Source organism: Pleurodeles waltl, chromosome 9 (genome assembly GCF_031143425.1).
Source record: "Pleurodeles waltl isolate 20211129_DDA chromosome 9, aPleWal1.hap1.20221129, whole genome shotgun sequence".
Taxonomy (NCBI): domain Eukaryota; kingdom Metazoa; phylum Chordata; class Amphibia; order Caudata; family Salamandridae; genus Pleurodeles; species Pleurodeles waltl.
Window position 1 is genome coordinate 299,193,179 of NC_090448.1, and position 25,303 is coordinate 299,218,481.

Genomic DNA, 25,303 nt, shown 5'->3' on the forward strand with positions numbered 1-25,303 from the left:
TACTCCATATGTATGAGACAATGCAATGCCATACATAGTGGCTTTGTGTGGCCTTATAGAAATGGTTAATAGGTTTGCACCCCTGGTGCATCTAATAAGTGACACTGGCAGTGCAAGCCTCTTATAAAAATGCCCCTTGGTTTCTTGTGTTTAACCTTCAACATGATGTTTGGTTTGCACTGCAATATTATTTTCCATGCAGGTGTGTTTGTGTGATCCCACAGATAGAGAAAGGCATATTGGCCCTCATTATGACACTGGTGGTAAGTGCCGCTTACTGCCATGCCGACTGCCGCCAACATACCACGGCCGCGGTGGTTTACCGATACCCATATTATGACACACACATAGCAATCCGTCACTGTTAGAAATGGGGTCTTTGGTTGACAGTCAGGTTACCCCCTGTTCAAGCAAGGACCCTCACTCTAGTTAGGATAAAAGAGAATCACCCTCAGCTAACCCCTGCTTACCCCCTTGGTAGCTTGGCAGAGCAGTAGGCTTAACCTCAGAGTGCTGGGCGTAAAGTACTTGTACCAACACACACAGTAACTCAATGAAAACACTACAAAATGACACAACACCAGTTTAGAAAAATAGGAAATATTTATCTAGACAAAACAAGACCAAAACGACAAAAATCCAACATACACAAGTCAAGTTATGATTTTTTTAAAGGTTTAAAATAAAAAGAGTCTTTAGGTAGTTGTAACACCACACTAGCGCTGCTAGCGTGAAAATGTACCTGGTTTGCGGCAAAAATAACCCCGCACGGGCGGTGTGCGTCGAAAATAACCCTGCACGGGTATATGCGTCGAAAACAGCTCGGCTCGGCGAGGCGCGTCGAAAAAGCCAGCCACGCGACGGTCCGAAGTCCCGCGGCGCTGGTTGCGATCTCTCAGCCTTCGTCAGCGATGCTGCGCGTCGTTTCTCCTGCTCCGGGCGTCGATTCTCCGGTCGCGTTTCCTGCGGCGTCGTTTCTCAGCTGCGGAGCCGGCGTCGCGTCGTTTTCTCAGCCGCGATCGGATTCGCGTCGATCTTTTCTCCGCACGGTGCTCGGTGCGTGTATTTTTGTCCTTAGGCTGCCAGCCTCTCCTTTCAGGGTCCCAGGAACTGGAAGGGCACCACAGAGCAGAGTAGGGGTCTCTCCAGAGACTCCAGGTGCTGGCAGGAAGAAGTCTTTGCTATCCCTGAGACTTCAACAACAGGAGGCAAGCTCTACATCAAGCCCTTGGAGATTTCTTCTTCAAGATGGAAGGCACACAAAGTCCAGTCTTTGCCCTCTTACTCTGGCAGAAGCAGCACTGCAGGAAAGCTCCACAAAGCACAGTCACAGGCAGGGCAGCACTTGTTCCTCAGCGATCAGCTCTTCTCCAGGCAGAGGTTCCCCTTGATTCCAGAAGTGTTTCTAAAGTTTGTAAGTTTGGGTGCCCTTCTTATACCCATTTTAGTCTTTGAAGTCACCTTTCTTCAAAGGGGACTCACACCTTCTTGTGAAATCCTGCCTTGCCCAGGCAAGGCCTCAGACACACACCAGGGGGCTGGAGACAGCATTGTCAGAGGCAGGCACAGTCCTTTCAGATGAGAGTGACCACTCCACCCCTCCCTCCTAGCAGAGATGGCTAATCAGGAAATGCAGATCACACCCCAGCTCCCTTTGTGTCACTGTCTGGTGTGAGGTGAAAAACAACCCAACTGTCAAACTGACCCAGACAGGGAATCCACAAACCAGGCAGAGTCACAGAATGGTTTAAGCAAGAAAATGCTCACTTTCTAAAAGTGGCATTTCCAAACGCACAATCTTAAAATCAACTTTACTAAAAGATGTATTTTTAAATTGTGAGTTCAGGGATCCCAAACTCCACATGTCCATCTACTCTCTAGGGGAATCTACACTTTAATCATATTTAAAGGTAGCCCCCATATTATCCTATGAGAGAGAGACAGACCTTGCAACAGTGAAAACGAAATTGGCAGTATTTCACTGTCAGGACATATAAACCACATTACTATATGTCCTACCTTATCCATACACTGCACCCTGCCCTTGGGGCTACCTAGGGCCTACCTTAGGGGTGCCTTACATGTAAGGAAAGGGAAGGTTTAGGCCTGGCAAGTGGGTACACTTGCCAAGTCGAATTTACAGTGTAAGAATACACACACAGACACTGCAGTGGCAGGTCTGAGACATGATTACAGAGCTACTTATGTGGGTGGCACAACCAGTGCTGCAGGCCCACTAGTAGCATTTGATTTACAGGCCCTGGCACCTCTAGTGCACCTTACTAGGGACTTACTAGTAAATCAAATATGCCAATCATGGATAAACCACTTACATACAATTTAAACAGGAGAGCATATGCACTTTAGCACTGGTTAGCAGTGGTAAAGTGCTCAGAGTTGAAAAGCCAACAGCAACATGTCAGAAAAAAATAGGAGGCAGGAGGCGAAAAAGACTGGGGATGACCCTGCATAAGCAAAAGTCCAACACGACCCCCTACCAGCCTAAAGCCAGGGGAGAACAATCAATACCTTGATGTACTTCCCTGATTGGGGCGATAGAACAGGGACCCAGGCCCACAACAGCAGGGGCATGTTCCAGTTCTACGCCTTCCTGACTCCAGTTGGATCCCTCTGTCCATACTCTCAGGGCCCACTAAGCTAACCCATGGGGAACCCTTCTCCACATCTACAGACACCATCTGTGCAACACCTAACTTTACTTTGCTCACAGATGTATTGCAATGGGCAGATAGTACCACCAGGGCCAACACAGTGGTGTTGCCCACTCCACCCCTGGGGTGTGACTCTCATCCTCCCCCCCCCAGGGGCAACTCTGTCCACCAGGACAGCAAGCCACAGTGGCCCCAGACAACTGTCAGGGATGAGAGCCCGACCTCAGGCCTCTCTAACCACTGTGACTGTGGAGAGTGGGGGGTGGTAGCCCCAGGTGCCTGGCACCCTTTGACCACTCTCTTTTCCACCAGGTCAGGGATGACAACCTGACCCTGGTCCTCCCCTCTGGGGCTCTGTACCCTCCCTGCAGAAGCGGCACCCCCAGAGTCAAAAACTGTCAGGGTGCTTGTAGAAGTAGTCCTGCACAATTCTTCCATCAGTGCAGGGATGTTAACCTGCAACTGATCCTCCAACCTGGGGTCTGTACCTTCAGGTTGGACCAGGGCCAGGGGTGAGGCTTCCCTCCCCCTGCCCTCTCTTCTGGGGTCCTGAACCACCCAACTAGGAGCGGCCCCCCCAGAAGACAACATGGTAGGGGCACTGTTAGCAGTAGCCCCTTCCTCCAGGTCAGGGGGGACACCCTTAACCTGGCTTCCCAATCCAGGGCCTGTACCCACAGACTGGATCACTGCCTGGCAACCCAGGACTTCCTGGGGGGCACACCTACCCCCCACAAGGGAAACACTTTCCCCAAGGGCCATACAAGAGTCTGGCTGGCGCAGGTCTCCTGACCTCTGCCCATCTGACAGAGTCTGGATTCCCCCCAGCCCAGAAATGGTCTCACCAAGGTCATTCCTGGGGGGCTCTGCACTCAGAGCTGACCCCTGACCCTCCAGGTTCTCCACTGGGGTCCGCAACCCCCTCTCAACCCTCTGTCTGGACTTCTGCAACCCCTCACTAGGAGTGGTACTGCCAGACACCAGAACTGGTGGGACGCTGGCTACAGCCGCCCCCCCAAGTTCTCCTGACACTGTGGGGTCTCCCTCAACAGATGGCCCTATGGTACAGGCTAGGCTCCCCTCCTGGTGTTCCCGCAGGGAACCCTCCAGGACCTGGGACCGGATCTCGGGCACCTTGGGCCTCAACCCATCCCCATTCCCTCTCCTCTGAGACTGGACATGGGGTCCCTCACCCATCCCACTACACTGGGACCTACCTGGGACACTACAATCCTTCCCTACCTCACCTGGTTGGGAACTACCTAGACCACTCCTCTCAGGAGCACCCCCAAATGCCTCTTCAGACTCTCTGGTACTCACCCAGAAGTCTGCCTCCATTGTAAGCTCCCTGGGGTCAGAGAACTCACACTCCACCTGGTGTTGGCATAGCTCTGGAAAATAAGGACTAGACATATGCTCTCCAGCAATTACATCACTCAGCCCCTCACATGAATTAACCAAAGTACCCTTCACCCAACCATCCAGTGACTCTGCTTTGACAAAGCACCCCACATCACCCTCCTGAGACTGGTGAGACAGTACCTGACTGTCCCTGACACTCAACCCACACTCTTCTGGGATGTCTTCACACTCCATAACCAGGACTTCTACCTGGGGGGAACCCCTCTCCCTGTCACTCTCAACTAGAGTCAGTAGAGTGTCCCTCCCACCAGTAGGAATATGATTCCCCATGCCAGTTCCCCAATCCACCTCAGGGACCCTGTGCATCACTGGAGCTACCTCATACCCCTGAACCTCCTGGCGTGTGTTAACTCCCTCCTTCAAGTAGGGCACCACCTCTCTGGGCATGTGTACTTCTGCAGCATCACTGGATATACAATTGTTGCTGCCACCATTCCAGCTGGACTCAGCCCTCATGACTTCCAGCTCTTTCAATTTAAGCTCGTAAGCATAAATCATTTTTTTAATCTCTAAGTCCCTCCTCCTTTCTGCCAGGACTAAGGCTCTCTTCTCCTCGGCCCTCTTAAGCTCTTCCAGACTCCGGATTCGAGCTAGGAGCCTATCATCTCTTTCTGTTCCCTCCTCAGGGCCACTGCCCTCCTCTTTGGAGTAGTCCTCCTCCTCAGAGTAGTTATCCTCCTCAGACTCATTTGGTGGTGTTGCCTGACAACGTTTCAATTCATCCTGAAACAGGGCTGACTCAAGATCCTCCCTTCTGGATTCCTTGTTCACAGCCAGTCCCCTTTCCATGCAGAATGCTTTAAGCTGCCACTTTTTATACATAGATAGGTGCCAGAAATTGACTTCCATTTCTGCAAAGGCTTCACAACCAAAAACCAAAGTCCAAAAATATTAGCAATACTTCCAGGAGGACATCAGAGAACAAAAAGCAGAATCACAAGACAAGTAGTATGTGGTCACGTAGTGGTCTGAGATCAAAAACAGTAGTGTACACTCAATTACTGTATGTCAAGTACAAATACAAGTCCAAATCCCGACCGCTGGTCACCAATGTTAGAAATGGGGTCTTTGGTTGACAGTCAGGTTACCCCCTGTTCAAGCAAGGACCCTCACTCTAGTTAGGATAAAAGAGAATCACCCTCAGCTAACCCCTGCTTACCCCCTTGGTAGCTTGGCAGAGCAGTAGGCTTAACCTCAGAGTGCTGGGCGTAAAGTACTTGTACCAACACACACAGTAACTCAATGAAAACACTACAAAATGACACAACACCAGTTTAGAAAAATAGGAAATATTTATCTAGACAAAACAAGACCAAAACGACAAAAATCCAACATACACAAGTCAAGTTATGATTTTTTTAAAGGTTTAAAATAAAAAGAGTCTTTAGGTAGTTGTAACACCACACTAGCGCTGCTAGCGTGAAAATGTACCTGGTTTGCGGCAAAAATAACCCCGCACGGGCGGTGTGCGTCGAAAATAACCCTGCACGGGTATATGCGTCGAAAACAGCTCGGCTCGGCGAGGCGCGTCGAAAAAGCCAGCCACGCGACGGTCCGAAGTCCCGCGGCGCTGGTTGCGATCTCTCAGCCTTCGTCAGCGATGCTGCGCGTCGTTTCTCCTGCTCCGGGCGTCGATTCTCCGGTCGCGTTTCCTGCGGCGTCGTTTCTCAGCTGCGGAGCCGGCGTCGCGTCGTTTTCTCAGCCGCGATCGGATTCGCGTCGATCTTTTCTCCGCACGGTGCTCGGTGCGTGTATTTTTGTCCTTAGGCTGCCAGCCTCTCCTTTCAGGGTCCCAGGAACTGGAAGGGCACCACAGAGCAGAGTAGGGGTCTCTCCAGAGACTCCAGGTGCTGGCAGGAAGAAGTCTTTGCTATCCCTGAGACTTCAACAACAGGAGGCAAGCTCTACATCAAGCCCTTGGAGATTTCTTCTTCAAGATGGAAGGCACACAAAGTCCAGTCTTTGCCCTCTTACTCTGGCAGAAGCAGCACTGCAGGAAAGCTCCACAAAGCACAGTCACAGGCAGGGCAGCACTTGTTCCTCAGCGATCAGCTCTTCTCCAGGCAGAGGTTCCCCTTGATTCCAGAAGTGTTTCTAAAGTTTGTAAGTTTGGGTGCCCTTCTTATACCCATTTTAGTCTTTGAAGTCACCTTTCTTCAAAGGGGACTCACACCTTCTTGTGAAATCCTGCCTTGCCCAGGCAAGGCCTCAGACACACACCAGGGGGCTGGAGACAGCATTGTCAGAGGCAGGCACAGTCCTTTCAGATGAGAGTGACCACTCCACCCCTCCCTCCTAGCAGAGATGGCTAATCAGGAAATGCAGATCACACCCCAGCTCCCTTTGTGTCACTGTCTGGTGTGAGGTGAAAAACAACCCAACTGTCAAACTGACCCAGACAGGGAATCCACAAACCAGGCAGAGTCACAGAATGGTTTAAGCAAGAAAATGCTCACTTTCTAAAAGTGGCATTTCCAAACGCACAATCTTAAAATCAACTTTACTAAAAGATGTATTTTTAAATTGTGAGTTCAGGGATCCCAAACTCCACATGTCCATCTACTCTCTAGGGGAATCTACACTTTAATCATATTTAAAGGTAGCCCCCATATTATCCTATGAGAGAGAGACAGACCTTGCAACAGGGAAAACGAAATTGGCAGTATTTCACTGTCAGGACATATAAACCACATTACTATATGTCCTACCTTATCCATACACTGCACCCTGCCCTTGGGGCTACCTAGGGCCTACCTTAGGGGTGCCTTACATGTAAGGAAAGGGAAGGTTTAGGCCTGGCAAGTGGGTACACTTGCCAAGTCGAATTTACAGTGTAAGAATACACACACAGACACTGCAGTGGCAGGTCTGAGACATGATTACAGAGCTACTTATGTGGGTGGCACAACCAGTGCTGCAGGCCCACTAGTAGCATTTGATTTACAGGCCCTGGCACCTCTAGTGCACCTTACTAGGGACTTACTAGTAAATCAAATATGCCAATCATGGATAAACCACTTACATACAATTTAAACAGGAGAGCATATGCACTTTAGCACTGGTTAGCAGTGGTAAAGTGCTCAGAGTTGAAAAGCCAACAGCAACATGTCAGAAAAAAATAGGAGGCAGGAGGCGAAAAAGACTGGGGATGACCCTGCATAAGCAAAAGTCCAACAGTCACTATACAGCCACACACACAAATCCGCCAGCCCAAAGGACAGTGATAAACTGGCGGTATCAAAACCCACACCATTACGCCAACAGAACTATGCCCACAACATTATGACCCACGAATCACCGTGACAGACATTCAATGGCGCTAAACCATTGGAGGTACATACCGCCGCGCTCAAAATACACACAACCTAACAAAACAACACTACCTTCGATAATTCAAATAACACACACCTGACACACATACACACACCACTCCCACACACTCACACCACTATTAAACACAAACCCACAATACCCACAACACTTTACGACTAAAGAATATTGACAACTGCGAGAGAGAGAGAGACACCAAGAGCACTCACAGAACCAGAGCCACAGAACACCATCACCCATACACCATACACGTACCTTACAGCATACACCCCAACACATCACCCCACACACCCTCACACACACCACTCACACTACACCCATGGCACCACAAAGACACCCAGGTTCTTAGAGGAAGAGCTAAGGGTCATGGTGGAGGAAATCATCCGGGTAGATCCACAGCTATTCAGATCACAGGTGAAGCAGACACCCATCGCTAGGAAGATGGAGCTATGGCAGAGGATTGTGGACAGGGTCAATGCTGTGGGACAGCACCCCAGAACAAGGGATGACATCAGGAAGAGGTGGAACGACCTACGGGGGAAGGTGTGTTCTGTGGTAACAAGACACCAGATAGCAGTACCGAAGACTGGCGTTGGACCTCCACATCCTCCCCCACAACTAACAACATGGGAGGAGCAAGTCTTGGTAATCATGCATCCTGAGGGCCTGGCAGGGGAAGCAGGAGGACTGGACTCTGGTAAGTCAAATCTTTACTACTATCACCCCCTAACCTGCATGCCATCACATACCCCCACCCTCACCCTCACTCCCATCACTCCACCACCTCCCACACACCCCACCATCATAACCCACCCTTCCCAAAACCAAGCCCTGCATGCAACATCAATGCATGGACACCCATCACAGACCTGCATGGACAACTATCACTAAAGCATGCACACTAGAGACAATCACCTAGCCCATCAAATCACTACTCACACAAGGCAAAACTGCCAGGGCAATAACAACCATACAGGGCAACACACCCATGCACAAGATGTCACACACAGAAACAATAACACTGCATTTACATCCTCACAGGCCCCCCAGCCAACGTCACCGGAGAGGAGGTGCCAGCATCATCCAGTCCCCCCCAGAAGAGGCCCACAGTGATAACAGCAGCTCTGAATCACCTGGATCTGGATGAACAACCTGGCCCATCAGGGACCTCAGGACAGTCGGTTACCCAGGCACAGTCCCATACCACCACAGAGCCTCCCCCTCAGGAAACAGCACCCACCCAGCTGGCCCATACCTCTGTCCCTAGGACATGTCAATCAGCAGTGTGTCCACCACTACTGCGACCTCAGGACACCCCACAAACACAGGACAATCAGGGACCTGGGGTCAGTGTCAGTGGACACACAGTTCAGGGGACAGCGGCACAGGACAACAGGGAAGCTGGAAGGACTTCTGTGCGACAGGGGGAGGACAGGCCCAGGGAACCGACTCTCCAGGAAGCACTCACCAACATCCTGGGAGCTTAACACCATTCCCAGGAGACGATGGGCCAGATACTGTCCATGTTGCAGGAGTCCCAGCGGCTGCAGGGGGGACAGTACTTGGGGATCAGGGAAGACCTGAGGGACATCCACACCACCCTGGTCACCATTGCAGGGGTGCTGGCAGACATGGCCAACACCATGAGGGAGGCAGTGGCACACCAACAGGCCCCTGACACTAGCCACACTGATGAACAGCCCTCCACCTCCACTGCCGCTAGTGTACAGGAGGCCCCGCCACAGAAACAACAGGCCACCAGCACCTCTCCCCCTGCAGAAGGAGAGCCACCCCGCAAACGGTCCCTGCGATCCAGGAAGAAGCCAGAGAGCATTGCCAAGAACCCCGCCAGGAAATAAGAATCTCCTGAATGTCACCCATGTGTCCCACTCTGTCACCCTGTCCACCTTGACCAGCCATTGCTCCACTTCCTATGCCCCCTTGGACAATGCACCTGTGCTACCAATAGACTGGACTCTACCCTGGACTTACCTCCATCATCACCCCAGCCCATTGCAATACCCCCTCCACTTACTAGCACTTAAATAAACACCTTTGGAAAAAATACAAGTATGGAGTCTGCCAAATGATTGAACTATGTATTTGTTTAACAAGCTGTAAACATTGCAAGTAAACTGTGCAGTGATGTATACATAAGTATGACCTGTAGTTGGCTGCAGTCAACACACCAGGAGCCAGAGTGGGGCACAATTATCAGAAAATAGAGATGCCAAAGGGTACAGTAAGTGGCCATAGAAGTGGGAAAACCAGCCTTCCATGTACAATGTCCAACACAAAACTGTCAATGGAAGGTGAAGTTACAGTGTCTTACCTGTGTGCCATTGGAAGTACTGTTGGATGATTGCTGTTCTGTTGCCTTCATCCTCATCTTCTGCTTCCTCTTCTTCACTGTCCCAGGGTCCACTGCTACCACACGGCCATCTCCAGCCTCACCCTCCTGCAGAAAAGGCACCTGGTGTCTCAAGGCAGGGTTCTGCAACATACAGCATGCCAAGATGATTTGGCAGACCTTCTTGGGTGAGTAGTACAGGGATCCACCAGTTAGATGGAGGCAACAAAACCTGGTCTTCAGCAGGCCAAAGGTCCTCTCGATAATCCTTCTTGTCCGCCCATGAGCCTCATTGTAACGTTCCTCTGCCATTGTCCTGGCATTCCTCACTGGAGTTAGTAGCCCTGAGAGGTTGGGATAACCAGAGTCACCTGCAAATATCGAGAGACACCTGTTAGACACACACTAACCCTTATGGCCAACATCATACCCATAAACCAACATCCATTAGGTGGGAACCAGGGCTCACCTATTAGCCACACCCGCTGCCTCTGGAGTTGAGCCATCACATATGGGATGCTGCTATTCCTCAGGGCAAAGGCATCATGCACAGACCCAGGATACTTTGCATTGACATGGGAGATGTACTGGCCTGCCAGGCTGACTATCTGCACATTCATGGAGTGAAAGCTCTTTCGATTTCTGAACACTTGTTCATTTCTCCGGGTGGTCGGGGCAAATGCAATATGTGTACCATCAATAGCCCAATGATATTGGGGATATGTACCTTTGCATAGAAGTCAGCTTTCACTGTGGCCAAATCTTCCACCTGGGGGAAAACGATGTAGCTGCGCATGTGTGTAAGCACGGCAGACAACACTCTGGTCAGCACTATTGAGAACACTGGCTGTGACATTCCTGCCGCCAAGCCCACTGTCACTTGGAAGGAGCCAGTTGCCAAGAAATGGAGCACAGATAGGACTTGCACAAGAGGGGGAATCCCGGTGGGCTGACGGATAGCAGAAATCAGGTCAGGCTCCAATTGGGCACACAGCTCTGTGATTGTGGCCCTGTCCAGTCTATAGGTCCGGATAATGTGCCTGTCCTTCATTGTTGCCAAGTCCACCAGTTGTCTATACACGGGCGGATATCTCCATCTCCCCTTCATCCGCAGCGGTTGTAATCTATGGTGCAAAACGGGGATCAGCTGGTCAGTATTCCACATTTCCAAACACTACACTGCATTGTATGTTGTGACTGATATAGTATATTGTTGAATATGCCCAAATGGTGCTTATGTGTACCATGACACAGCTAGGTGCCATGGCCTGCCCCCCCCTGAAATGGCGTTCACCTGTCCTGTGTGGATGGACATGTGGAAATAAGGTAATGCTGCTGACGTTGTGCGCCGTTGTGGGAGGCAGTCGAGTACCGCCGTGCAACTCCTCATTGGCTGTCATTGGGCCCTATGGGTTTCAATGGCCAATGGTGATGTACGCCGGTGGTGACGGTACACACCGCCGCGGACGTGACCACCATTTTCTATCTATTCACTCACTTGCTACCTGACCTTCAACAGGAGAGAACCTACACTGCAAGTGCTGCTGTGACCTGTGTCTGGAACCGACAATGGCTCGTGTCACTGTGGAAAGGGCCCCTGCCTTCACCACTGTGGAGTTGGAGAGACTGGTGGATGGGGTTCTACCCCAGTACAGAATGCAGACAAACAGGTGAGTACACTGGGAGCACGATGCAAGGGGCATAGATTCATGGAGTGCTCTGTGTGAGGGCCTTGTGTAGGGGGTGGGGTTGGTGGAAGGGTTCTGGCCAGCATGATGCATGTATGGTGGGCAATGTCTGTGCGTAAGGGGATGTGAGGGCTATGGTGGGCCATGAGTGTAACAGGCCGGACTGTATGACTGATACCTTTTTCTATGTTTCTTTTCCTGCAGGTCAGCGCCCATCAAAAAAAGGCTTTATGGCGTGCCATTGCCAAGGATGTGCGGACCCTGGGGCAGGCGGAGCACCCACTGTCGCAAACGGTGGGAGGACCTGAGATGCTGGGCAAGGAAGACGGCGGCCTCCCAATGAGGAAGGGGTTCCCGTCGAACCCTGATCCCCTTGATGACCCTTATACTGGCAGTGGCCTATCTGTAGCTGTGTAGGTGCTTGGGGGCATCACAGCAGCAACAAGGGGGTGAGTACAGTTTCCCAATATACTACTTGCATGTGGTGGGGTGGGCTCCGGGTGGGGGATGTGGGCCTGTGAGTGCCCCAAGGCCAGGCTGGACATTGCAGGGTAGGTCCCATGTTGGGCAGGGTATGATGTACACCACCTCTTACCAAGCTAGTAGGCATCCACTTGAGGGCAGGGGTCTGTGGCTCTCAGGTATGCTGCTATTGGTGTTAGGTATTCCTGTTCATGGCCTGGTGACTAGCATTGTGACTGCTAGTGCATTATCTAGTGCATAGGGCTGTTCCCTGTGTGGGTGTGTGTTGGGTACGCCAACGGTGGTGTTGGAGCAGCCATTGACCAAGTGTATCCTTTGTCTCTCCCCCCCTTTTTGTTTTGTCACCCTGTCCTTCTGTGCATTAGCATCATCTGGTGGAGGAGCAGAGGCACCGGCAACGGAGGGAGCTGCATCCCACAGGGCCCAGGAGACCGAATCCACTGACGGTGAGGGCACCAGTGGGACGGCAGGCAAGTGGAGTACCACAGCGGAGACAGGAGGGGACAGTTCGGACAGTGATACCTCCTCCGATGGAAGCTCCCTGGTGGTGGTGGACACCTCTGTGTCCACCCCAACTACAGTTACAGCCGTCACCCCCACCCTATTAGCACCACCCTCCCAGCAGCCCCTCAGCGAGTTTCCCGTGCCCGCTCACCTAGGAGGGTAGGCCTCTCCTTCACCCCATGCACCTCAGGCCCTGCCCCAGTTAGCCATGCTGCCCTGAGTGAGGAGGCTACTGACCTTCTGCAATCCATCTCTGTTGGGCAGTCAACCATAGGGAATGCCATCCAAGTGCTGGCAGCCCATTTGCAACAAACAAATGCATTCCTGGAGGGCATTCACTCTGGCATGGCGGCCCAACAGACTCTGCTTCCTCCCTGATGGCAGCAATTGTCCCTGTCTCAAGCCTTCCCCTCCAACTTCCTCTACCCTGTCCCATTACCCTCAAACCCCAACCTATCCTAAGCACACATTCAGACGAGCATGCACCCAAGACAAGCATGCCACACAGGAGTGGCTCAGGCAAACACAAGCACTACACATCATCCCACAGGCACTCACACAAACACCATCCAGATGCAGACATACCAACATCCACTACCTCCACTGTGTCCCCCTCCTCCTCGTTCTCCACCACCCTCCCAGTAGCATCTCCACTCACACCTGCATGCACTACATTCTCATCCACTACCCCCATCACGCCTATCACTACACACCCCTCACTGGCAGTCACCACCCCCACATCCATGCACACGTACCCTGTGTCCTCTCCCACTGTGTCTGTGCCCCCTCCTCCCAAAGTACACAAACGCAAGCACTCAGACACCCAGCAGCCATCCACCTCACAACGGCATCCAGCCCATGCACCGGCACCCCAACACAGCAGACAGACACCTCCTTCAACCACTCCCTCTTCCTCCACTCCCAAACCTTCACCCTCTTCCTGACCCAGTGTCCGTTAGAAGCTTTTCCTCTCCGCCGTTGAACTCTTCCCTACCCTTCCCTCCTCCCCTGTCCTTCACTTCAGGCCAGGGTGGTCAGAACCCAAGTGAGCTCCTCAGCCACCCAGTCCTCTGCCACAATTGTGTCGACAGCTACTACAGGTGGGAGAGGCTCCGGGGAACCAGCCATCAGCCTGCACCAGCTGCCAAGGGGAAGGGCAAGGAGGTACCACCAGCTGCCAAGGGGAAGGCCAAGGAGGCACCGCCAGCTGCCAAGGGGAAGGACAAGGAGGCACCACCAGCTGCCAAGGGGAAGGGCAAGGAGGCACCACCAGCTGCCAAGGGGAGAGGCAAGGGACCTGCATCGCCAACCATTGCGGTTCAGCCACCCGAGGCTGCAGGGGGAGGGCTGGAGCCTCCCCCCACCACTGGCATCCCGGCCACCAGCACAGCCACCAACACCGCCACCAGCAGCAGGAGCCCCAGTGGGCAGCCGTCAGAGGCTGCAGGGGAAGGGCTGGAGCCTCCCCCCACCACTGGCATCCCCGACACCAGCACCAGCAGCCCCAGTGGGCAGCCATCAGAGGCTGTAGGGGAAGGACTGGAGCCTCCCCCTACCACTGGCGTCCCCGACACCAGCACCGCCACCAGCAGCAGCAGCCCCCAGTGGTCAGCCGTCCGAGGCTGCAGGGGAACGGCTGGAGCCTCCCCCCACCACTGGCATCCCCAACACCAGCACCGCCACCAGCAGCAGCAGCCCCAGAGGGAGGCCGTCCGAGACTGCAGGGGAAGGGCTGGAGCCTCCATCCACCATTAGCATCCCTGACACCAGCACCAGCAATGCCACTACTGAGCAGCCATCACCACCAGTCTTTGCCGGTCCTTGCCAGGATGAAGTACACTGGGCACAAGGCCCCCTCAAGAACCAGTGGAAGAAGCCATCCACTCACCCCATCCTTCCCAAGATCAAGCACACTGGGCACAAGGCCCCCTCCAGAACCAGTGGAAGAAGCCATCTACTCACCTCATCCTTCCCAGGATGAAGCACACTTGACACAAGGCCCCCTCCAGCACCAGTCGGCAAACCACCCACTTGAGAGACTGTGGCTTTGCACTCCCCAGGACCAAGCAGTGGGCAAACCACCCAGTTGAGAGACTGTGGCTTTGCACTCCCCAGGACCAAGCAGTGGGCAAACCACCCACTTGAGAGACTGTGGCCTTTCACTCCCCAGGAGCAAGCAGTGGGCAAACCACCCACTTGTGAGACTGTGACCTTGCACTCCCCAGAACATCGCACAGGGCATGTAGCCCCCTCCAGGACCAGTGGTGTTGTACCATCTTCCGGCTGAGGTGCCCCCCCATTCCCCGTCCCCCTGAGGTGCCTGTGTATTTTTCGACCTGATGCCCCTGCAGTATTCTCTCCGTGTTGTTGCAGGAGTCAAGTGGGGCCTTGGCCTAGGTGATGTGGCCCTGCGGCCCATGGACATTGTAGACTGGGCAGTTTCCCTCTATTTGTATATATGTATATACCTTTTTGATTTTGTAGCACGACTTTCTATTATTTTATCTTATTACACTCACTTTATTCAATTCCTGTAGTCCTTGCATTATTCCTGAGGTGCACGGGGTGAAAATGTAATGTCACTGCATCTGTTTGTGTGTATGGTGTTGGGGGTGGGGGTGTTGCGTGTGTGTGTCACTCTCTTTTTCCTCCCCCCTCCCTTGTGTGCTAGGTGGCAGTACTCACCGTGGTCGTCTTCGCCGGCGTTCGTGTTCATAGTGAAGAAGAAGAAGAAGATAGACGAGCATGGGGAACACCTGCAACTCGGGCTCCATGGCGTCGTGGTTCTTCCTTGAGTCTCCAGAGGTGGGTCCTTTGCCTTGTGTACTGTTTCCGCCGTGCTTTTGATGTCGTTGGTACTGCCCGGGACAAGGTGGTGGATAGGCATGTTGTAATAGTTTGGGAGGTACATTGGCCCTCATTATGACATTGGCGGTAAAAGCAGCTTACCGCCGTGCAGAAGACTGCCACCACACCGCCGCGGCAGCGGAATTCCGCCACAGCTATTGTGACCAACAGTTCGGAATCCGCCAAAATCTAGACACCCACACAAGTCCGCCACACCAAAGGTCAGTGATAAACTGGCGAAAACAAACCTCCACCGTCACGCCAACAGAAATACGCCCACACTATCATGACACACGAATCCACGCGGCGGTCTTTCAACCGCGGTATTCCATTGGCGGTACACACCGCCGCGCTCAAAATACACACACATTTACAAAACACTAACACATTGGACAATTCGAAATACACACACCACTCCCACACACCCAATACAATATAAAACACACACCCACATCACCCACAAACCCCTACGACCACAAATCACGAACGAAAGCCAGAGAGAGACACCACCAGCAACAACACTAGCACCCACAGGCACTCAACACCATCACCCACATAACTTCCACGCACCTCACACAACACCCCACTACATATCAGCACACTTATCACCCCACACACCACCCCACACATCACCTACACCACCCCATGGCACGGCAAAGACACCCCAGGTTCTCGGAGGAGGAGCTCAGGGTCATGGTGGAGGAAATCATCCGGGTAGAGCCACAGCTATTCAGATCACAGGTGCAGCACACATCAATTGCAAGGAAGATGGAGCTATGGCGAAGAATAGTGGACAGGGTCAACGCAGTGGGACAACACCCAAGAAATCAGGAGGACATCAGGAAGAGATGGAACGACCTAAGGGGGAAGGTGCGTTCCGTGGTCTCCAGACACCACCTGGAGGTTCAGCGGACTGGCGGCGGACCCCCACCTCCTCCCCCACAACTAACAACATGGGAGGAGCAGGCCTTGGCGATTCTGCATCCTGAGGGCCTCGCAGGAGTACCTGGAGGAATGGACTCTGGTAAGTCAAAGCTTTAGTATTACATCCCCCACCCTACCTGCATGCTATCACATACCCCCACCCTCGCCCTCATCCCCATCACTCCTACTCCTCACAAATGTCCCAACATCACAAACCACACATCCCAACACCAAGCCCTGCATGTAACACCAAAGCATGGACACTGCACATACCCATACACCCCCCTAAACCATCATCACACAAGGTCCCACACAGGAATGCTAGCACTGGGGTACACGGTCACCCACCCATTGCACACCTTGACACACACAGATGCAATAATCATGCCTTTATACCCCTGCAGGACCCCTACCCAACGTCACCGGACAGGAGGGTCCACACATGTCCACACCACCAACAGAAGAGGCCCACAGTGATGACAGTACCTCTGTCCAACTGGATCTAGATGACCAGCCCGGCCCATCGGGGACCTCAGGACAGTCGGTTCCCCACACCAGGTCACAGGCCACTACAGAGCTTCCCCCCTCTGGAAACACCAGCAAAGCACCCACCCAGCGGGCCCATACCTCTGTCCCCAGGACACGTCAACCAGCAGTGTGTCCACCACTACAGGGAACCCAGGCTAACCCACCACCCCAACAACAACAGGGACCTGGGGGCAGTGACACGGTCCAGGGGACGGAGGCCCAGGAACACAGGGGAACTGGGAGGGCTGCTGTGCGACAGGGGGTGGACCGGCCCAGGGAACCCACTCTCCACAAGGCCCTCTCCTCCATCATGGGAGCCTACCACCACTCCCAGGAGACGATGGCAATGGTACTGGCCAAGTTTCAGGAGACCCAGCGCCTACAGGAGGAACAGTATATGGGCTTCAGGGAGGAACTCAGATCCATCAATTCCACCCTGGGCACCATTGTAGGGGTGCTGAAGGAAGTACTCAACACCAGGAGGGACACTGTGGCGCTACAAGGGGCCCCTGACATTAGCATGGATGATGAACTGCCCACCACCTCTGCCGGCACTAGAGGACAGGAGGCACCGCCAGAGGACCACCACACCAGCACCCCACCCCCTGCAGATGGAGAACCACCCCGTAAACGGTCCCTGAGATCCAGGACAAAGACAGAGAACAATGCCAAGACCCCCGCCAAGAAGTGAGACCACCCTGATTGTCATCCTACTGTCCCACTTTGTCACCCTGTCCATCCTTAAACTGCCCCAGCTCCACTTCCTATGCCCATTTGGGCAATGCACTTGTGAGACTAATAGACTGGACTCTGCCATGGACATTCCTCCGCCATCACCCCTCACCATTTTGCTACCCCCTCCAATTTTGAGCACTAAAATAAACACCCTTAAAGCACAAAACAATCTGGAGTCTGTCTGTGATTTCGGAATACTGTGTTAGCAATAACTGAGGCAAAAAGCTCTTTCATTTGTAATGTCAACATACCTATGTCACACAGCTCTAGTCCATGAGGAATCAAAGCAGATGTCACACTGTGGGACCCAGATCTGTGAAATCGTAAGGGAAAGTGACAACTCAGTGACCATACACTGGGTGAAAACGACAGACAGTAGAAAGGCAGTAGTGTTAAGTACATGTAGTATGCAGGTTCGTAGCCTTACCTGGGTTTCACTGGAAATATTGCTGGATCACTGAGTCCCTGTTGTCCATGTCTTCTTCCTCTGCTTCCTCGTCTTCACTGTCCACAGGCTCCACAGCTGCAACAACACCGCCATCTGGACCATCCTCCTGCAGAAAGGGCACCTGTCGTCGCAAAGCCAAGTTGTGAAGCATACAGCAGGCCACGATGATCTGGCACACCTTCTTTGGTGTGTAGAATAGGGATCCACCTGTCATATGGAGGCACCTGAACCTGGCCTTCAGGAGGCCGAAGGTCCGCTCGATCACCCTCCTAGTTCGCCCATGGGCCTCATTGTAGCGTTCCTCTGCCCTTGTCCTGGGATTCCTCACTGGGGTCAGTAGCCATGACAGGTTGGGGTAACCAGAGTCACCTGCAAATAGCGAGGGACAACTGTTAGACACACACTAACCTGGAAGGATATCCCCAGACCCAGACAACTATTCCCACTGACTAGCTTCCAGGTGCTCACCCAAATAGCCACACACAGTGCCTCTGGAGTTGCCCCATCACATAAGGGATGCTGCTATCCCGCAGGATGTAAGCGTCATGCACTGAGCCAGGGAACATGGCATTCACATGGGAGATGTACTGGTTTGCCAAACATACCATCTGTACATTCATCGAATGATAACTCTTCTGGTTTCTGTACACCTGTTCACTCCTGTGGGGGGGGGACCAAAGCCGCATGGGTCCCATCACTGGAACCTATGATGTTGGGAATATGTCCGAGAGCATAGAAATCACCTTTTACTGTAGGCAAATCCTCCACCTGAGGGAAAATGATGTAGCTCCGCATGTGTTTCAGCAGGGCAGACAACACTCTGGACAACACATTGGAAAACATAGGCTCGGACATCCCTGATGCTATGGCCACTGTTGTTTGAAATGACCCACTTGCAAGGAAATGGAGCACTGGCAGCACCTGCACTAGAGGGGGGATTCCTGTGGGATGGCGGATGGCTGACATCAGGTCTGGCTCCAACTGAGTTGTGGCACGGTCAAGCCTGTATGTGATTATCACATGTCTTTCCTTCACTGTCGACAGGTCCACCCACGGTCGGTACACCAGAGGATGCCGCCATCTCCTCACATGTCCCAGTGGATGGTGCCTATGAAGGACAACAGCGAGCACAGAGTTAAACAACTCATAGGTACGTAAACACAGCTTACACAGAACACGGATCCTAATCCGAAAAGTGGCCTGTATGTGCGTTGAGTCTAGGCCTAGGTATGTGTCAAGCAGTTGAAAATGAAGCCATGTGGATGTTAGGGTTTGTGCACAGCAAAGAGCATGTCCCCTCTCACTGCACTAGTGGGTTCTGCAATAGCTCCCTTTTAAACTTACTATTGAAAGCCTTTCTTGTTATCTCACCTTCCCCCCCCCCATGCTTCTGTGTATGTTGTTTAATGTGCTGTTTTGTTTACACATTGGGCCTTGCTTTTACCAAGGCTTCTTTAAAACACTCCTCTCTAGGCCATGTGTTAATTTAACTCATTTGCATAATAACTGAAACTCTGCACACCTTTCAAGAACATGTGCAGCATGTGAGGACCACACCCAGCTCTTCAAACCACACCCAGCTCTGCACACCTTTCAAGAACATGTGCAGCATGTGAGGACCACACCCAGCCCTGTCTATAAAAGGCAGCCCCCGAGCCTCACCCAGTGCTTGTGCTCGTCTACCTCCCACTTACCTGAGGACAGATCCCTCGGCGCTGGCACTCCTGCTCTCTACAGACTTTCATTGGCTTCAATGGGCGCAGCTGCTGGCTCTTCCTTCTTCCGGTTTCCGGTTCCTCCTTGCCTCATCCTCTCTCCTACAAGCAACCTGCAAAAGACAAAGAAGACAAGGTTAGACTGATCAGTATCTCTTGCCAGGAACAAGTAAGTGCAAAACTTTTATTACCTGAAAGAACTTTGACAACAATTTCTGGATTCGTGTATAGACAATTTGAAACAAGATACCTTCCACGAACATTGTGATTCAAACTCTTTGTTACAAGAATACTTTGCGGAACTTTGTGAAGCAAACATTTTTTTATGGAACTTTTAAGAATCGAACCGTGGAAACCATTAACAGCAAGGCAAACAGTAAATCAAGGACTTGCACAAATTACATGCTGTATTTTGACATAAAAGTACAGTATTTGTTTTATAAAAGATTCTGGAAATATGGGAAAAGTGAGTCTGCTATTGGCAATTTAGGCTTTAGTTATATTAAGATGAATGTTTGATATTGGTAATTCTGATAACGGTATTTGTTTAATGTTTTAGAAACTTTAGAGTAATAGAAAGCACATCCCAGAGCAGTAACACATCCCAAACCTGGAAACTAGAGACCAGGATCCAAGAGGTACTTTTAGAAGAACATTTCTAATAAATAAAGGGATAGTCAGGAACCCAGTTAGGAATAGGATGTACTTATCTGTTCTTTGTTTATGTTTCATTAGGCACCAGTTTCTACAGAAGTCAGAGAGGGCCGCAGATTTGTGCAGCACTTCAACAGTGGAAACGCAAGAACGGTGTTGTCTCTTTATTTTATTTTATCCACTTCCCCCCTTCCCTTGAGCTTCTGTTCTTAGTGCACTGTTTTAAAAACTAGTGTGCTGGAACAAGCAGTTTCAGGGTGGGGTCGGATTGTCTTCAACCTCCATCAGAACTGAACAAGGACTCAGGTGAGCTGGGCTTTGACAGAAGCACAAGCCTTAAATAAAAAAAATAAAAATAAAAATTCAGTTCTGGTGGACGATGAATATCGGGGAAGAAATAGAGGGCATTGACGTCACGGATATGGCGCAGGCCCTAAATGAGGACTTGGCTCATAATGAATCAGTGTCTGGCATCTTGCAACATATGCAAGAGGAAATAGAGAGATTAAAGATGGAGAATACCTCTTTAAAACAGGATTTAAGCAGGTATAAATTTAGGGTATCTCAGTGGAACACAGCTTTTACGCCTTTGTTTAAAACCTCCTCAGAGACAGGGGCGCCATCAAAACATACAACTTAGCCTCCCCCAGTTGAGGTCACTGTTAATGTTCCTAATGCTGTGCCCTTAGCAGCACCTGAACGTTTTCATGGAGATAGTAACAAATTCCATGTTTTTATCAATCAATGTCAATTACACTTCGTTTGTAAGCCACAACAGTTCCCTACTGATGCTACGAAAGTGGCATTTGTCTTGTCTTATTTGGGTGGCACAGCAGCCAATTGGTCAATTCGTTTCGTGGAGAGAGATGATCCCATCCTCCATAATTGGAATCAATTTAAACGTACCATGACCAGCCTTTTTGTAAAACACACTTTCATGCAGGCAAGTGATAATAAGCTTTTAAATCTTAAACAAGGTAACAAGGATTTATTGACCTATCTCACTAGTTTTAATCGTTTACTCACCGAGACACACTGGGCAGAAGAAAAGCGTGTCTCCCTTTTCTATAAAGGTTTGAGAGACGAGTTAAAAGACGCGCTGGCTCATATCGTTGATTTGCCAGAAGACTATTCGGACTTTGTAGATTTAGTTGTGAAATTAGAACATAGACTAGGAGAAAGAAAGGGAGATAAATACAAACTGGAATCACGGTTAACTTTTATTAGACACGAGAAGAAAGACCCAGATAATAAACTCCCTGAACCTGAGCCTATGCAAATAGGGACACTCAGAGGTTCACTCACATCAGAGGAAAAAGAAAGAAGGAGAAAACTTCAATTATGTTTATATTGTGGAAGGGCAGGTCACTTTGCCAGAGAATGTCCAGTAAAGCCTAAAAATCCACGAAAGGGTGCTGTTTCCTCCACCTCCACAACTGAATCGGGAAACGATTAAGCTCGACAAGGGGAGAGGTTACTTGTTCGAGAAAACATCTTAATCAAACCTCTAATGCTGCAGCCTTCATGGTACCGCACATACCTAGACATTTCATAATTCAGGTCGTTTTAATTGTTACTACCCAAGTGAGGCATTCCCTCCCTGTCCTACTGGACTCAGGCGCGACAGGAAATTTTGTGGATAATAAGTTAGCTGAAAACTTAGGACTTCCTATGTGCCTAAAGCCTTGTCCAGAAGCAGTATGTGCAGTGGATGGGTCAGAATTGACCTCTGTATTAATCACAAAACAAACAAGTCCACTTGTTATGGTCTGTCAGAACGGGCACACAGAGGTGATTAGCTTTGATCTGATAGATACTCCTAATTTTGGTTTGATTCTTGGGGTACCCTGGTTAACAACTCATAACCCAAAAATTGATTGGGTGAATAGAAATGTTACTTTGGATTCCTCTTTCTGTAGAACCAATTGCTATCAAGAAGCAGGTACAGAACAGAGCACAGTATTACACTGTGCTAGTGTTATACAAGATGAACCAAGTCTACCTCCTGAATATTCTGACTTTAAAGACGTCTTTGATCCAGTAAAGGCTAGTGTGCAGCCCCCACATAGGTCTTATGACTGTCGTATAGATCTTATCCCAGGGGCCCCTTTACCTAATAACAGAGTATATGCTTTGACTGACGAAGAAACCAAATACTTAAGAACCTACCTAGATGACCTACTACAGTCTGGGTTCATCCGTCATTCCACATCTCCGGTGTCATCTCCACTCTTTTTTATCCCGAAGCCGGATAAATCCCTGCGCGCGTGTATCGATTATAGAGGACTAAATAAGGCTACAATAAAGAATAAATATCCTCTTCCTCTAATACCTGTGTTGTTGGATCAATTAAGACATTCTACTGTATACACTAAACTAGATCTGCGGGGAGCTTACCACCTGGTCCGAGTAAAAGAGGGGGATGAGTGGAAGACAGCTTTCAAGACAAAGTTTGGTTTATTTGAGTACACAGTAAATCCCTTTGGGTTATGTAATGCCCCTGCGGCCTTTCAGTTCTTTATAAATGAGGTCCTACACGAATTCCTGGACGTTTGTGTCATAGTATACATAGATGACATCCTCATTTACTCTAAGAACTCAGAAGAACATACCCAACATGTTCGTGCAGTATTATCAAAGTTAAAAGAAAATCATCTTTTTGCTAAGTTAGAAAAGTGTACTTTTAATGTCAGCAAGGTGGACTTTTTAGGATACTGCCTGTCACCTCAAGGAATAACTATGGATGTAAAGAAAATCAGTGCTATTGCTGATTGGCCAGAACCATCTTCTGTAAAAGATATTCAGAAATTTCTGGGTTTCGCCAATTTTTATAGGAGGTTTATTGCACATTTTGCAGACATTGCGGCCCCAATAACTACCTTGTTTTGGAAAGGGCAACGATTTCTTTGGACTGATGAGGCGGCACACGCCTTTCAACTCCTAAAACAAAAGTTCACTTCAGCCCCAATTCTGAAACATCCTGATCCTGACTTGCCTTTTTTTGTTGAAGCGGATGCTTCACAAGTAGCTTTAGGAGGAGTTCTCTCTCAACGAGATGCAGTAGATGGCCAGTTACATCCTATAGCCTTCTATTCCAAAAAGTTATTACCAGCTGAACAAAATTACACTGTGGCTGAAAGGGAACTACTAGCTATCATAGTAGCCTTTTCAGAATGGAGGCACCATTTAATGGGAGCCAAGTACCCAGTTACTATCTTTTCTGACCATAGGAACCTACAGTTTTTTGGATCACTTAAAGCACTAACACCACGTCAGATGCACTGGTTATTTTTTTTTAGCACATTTGACTTTGTAATAACCTATAGACCAGGTGCACAACAAATTCAATCTGATGTGTTATCTAGATACGGACATACTTCAGACATGAAACAAGATAAAATAGGAGAACCCATTATTCCTCCCCAAACGTTTTTGGCACCAGTACAACAGAAGGATTTCATCACAGATCTATATAATGCACACATGCAAATAGCACCTCAGGATTGGTTAAAGGATTCCCATAACACAATACAACGAGGTTTATTGTATCACGACAACATGCTGTTAGTGCCCACCTCTGAATTACAAACACAGGTGATAATTTGGCATCACGCCTCACCGTTGGCAGGTCATCCTGGTTGGGTAAAAACCCTGGAAAATGTGCAAAAACACTTTTGGTGGGACACTATAAGAAAGGACATTAAGCAATTTGTCACTACCTGTCCAATTTGTGCAAGACATAAATCTTCTCATAAGGCCCCTGACGGTTTGTTAATAGCAATGCCAACACCCAAGCAACCTTGGCACACTGTGAGCGTAGACTTTATTGTAGGTTTACCACATGTAAAATCTTTCACAACAGTGTTGGTTATAGTGGATTTTTTATCTAAAATGGCACATTTTGTACCATTACGGAAATTACCCACGGCGGCAGAATTTGCCGATATTTTTATAAGGGAAATTGTGCGTTTACATGGTTTGCCAAGCAAAGTGGTGTCAGACCGAGGGAGCCAGTTCAACTCAAAATTTTGGAAAAAATTATGTAAAAAACTGAAAATAGATGTGGCATTATCCATTGCTTTCCACCCAGAGACAGATGGACAGACTGAACGACTGAACCAAACCTTACTTCAAACGCTACGTTGTTTATTGGCTGATTATTCTAGTGAATGGTTGGAAGCTCTCCCTGTAGCGGAGTTTGTTTATAATAATACTGAGCATTCAGCTCTACTTTGCTCACCATTCTATTTCTTGCAGGGGTATCATCCAAGAGCTATACCCATTTTGTTAGAAGATTCTCTGTTACCTACAGTAACGGATAGACTAACAAGGTTAGGTGACATACAAGACAAAGCCAGGAAACATTTATTAAAGTACAAGGAAAGCATGAAAAGATAAGCAGACAAACACAGATCTGAGGCCCCAATGTATAAAATCGGTGACAAGGTATGGCTCTCCACAAACAACCTAAACATAGAGGGATCCCGAAAGCTGCAACCACGTTTCATTGGACCCTTTAGTATAACTGCCATAGTAAACCCGGTAACAGTAAAATTAGATTTACCAAAAGAATATCCAGTAAATACTACATTCCATGTGTCCTTCCTTAAGCCGTACAATCCAAAAACCCGACCTGAACCACCACCTCCACCCATACCAATTAAGGGAAATCTAGAATATGAAGTGAAAAGCATAAAAGACTCAAAAAGAATTAGTGGACGTCTGTTTTATTTAGTAGAATGGAAAGGATATGATGAATCTGAGAATTCATGGGAACCAGCATCATATGTACATGCCCCACAGCTGATTAGACGGTTTTATTTAAAAAATCCAGGAAAACCCCGTCCTGTAGGAGGGCCTTTGAGGGGGGCAACTGTTAGGGTTTGTGCACAGCAAAGAGCATGTCCCCTCTCACTGCACTAGTGGGTTCTGTAATAGCTCCCTTTTAAACTTACTATTGAAAGCCTTTCTTGTTTTCTCACCTTCCCCCCCCCCTAGGCTTC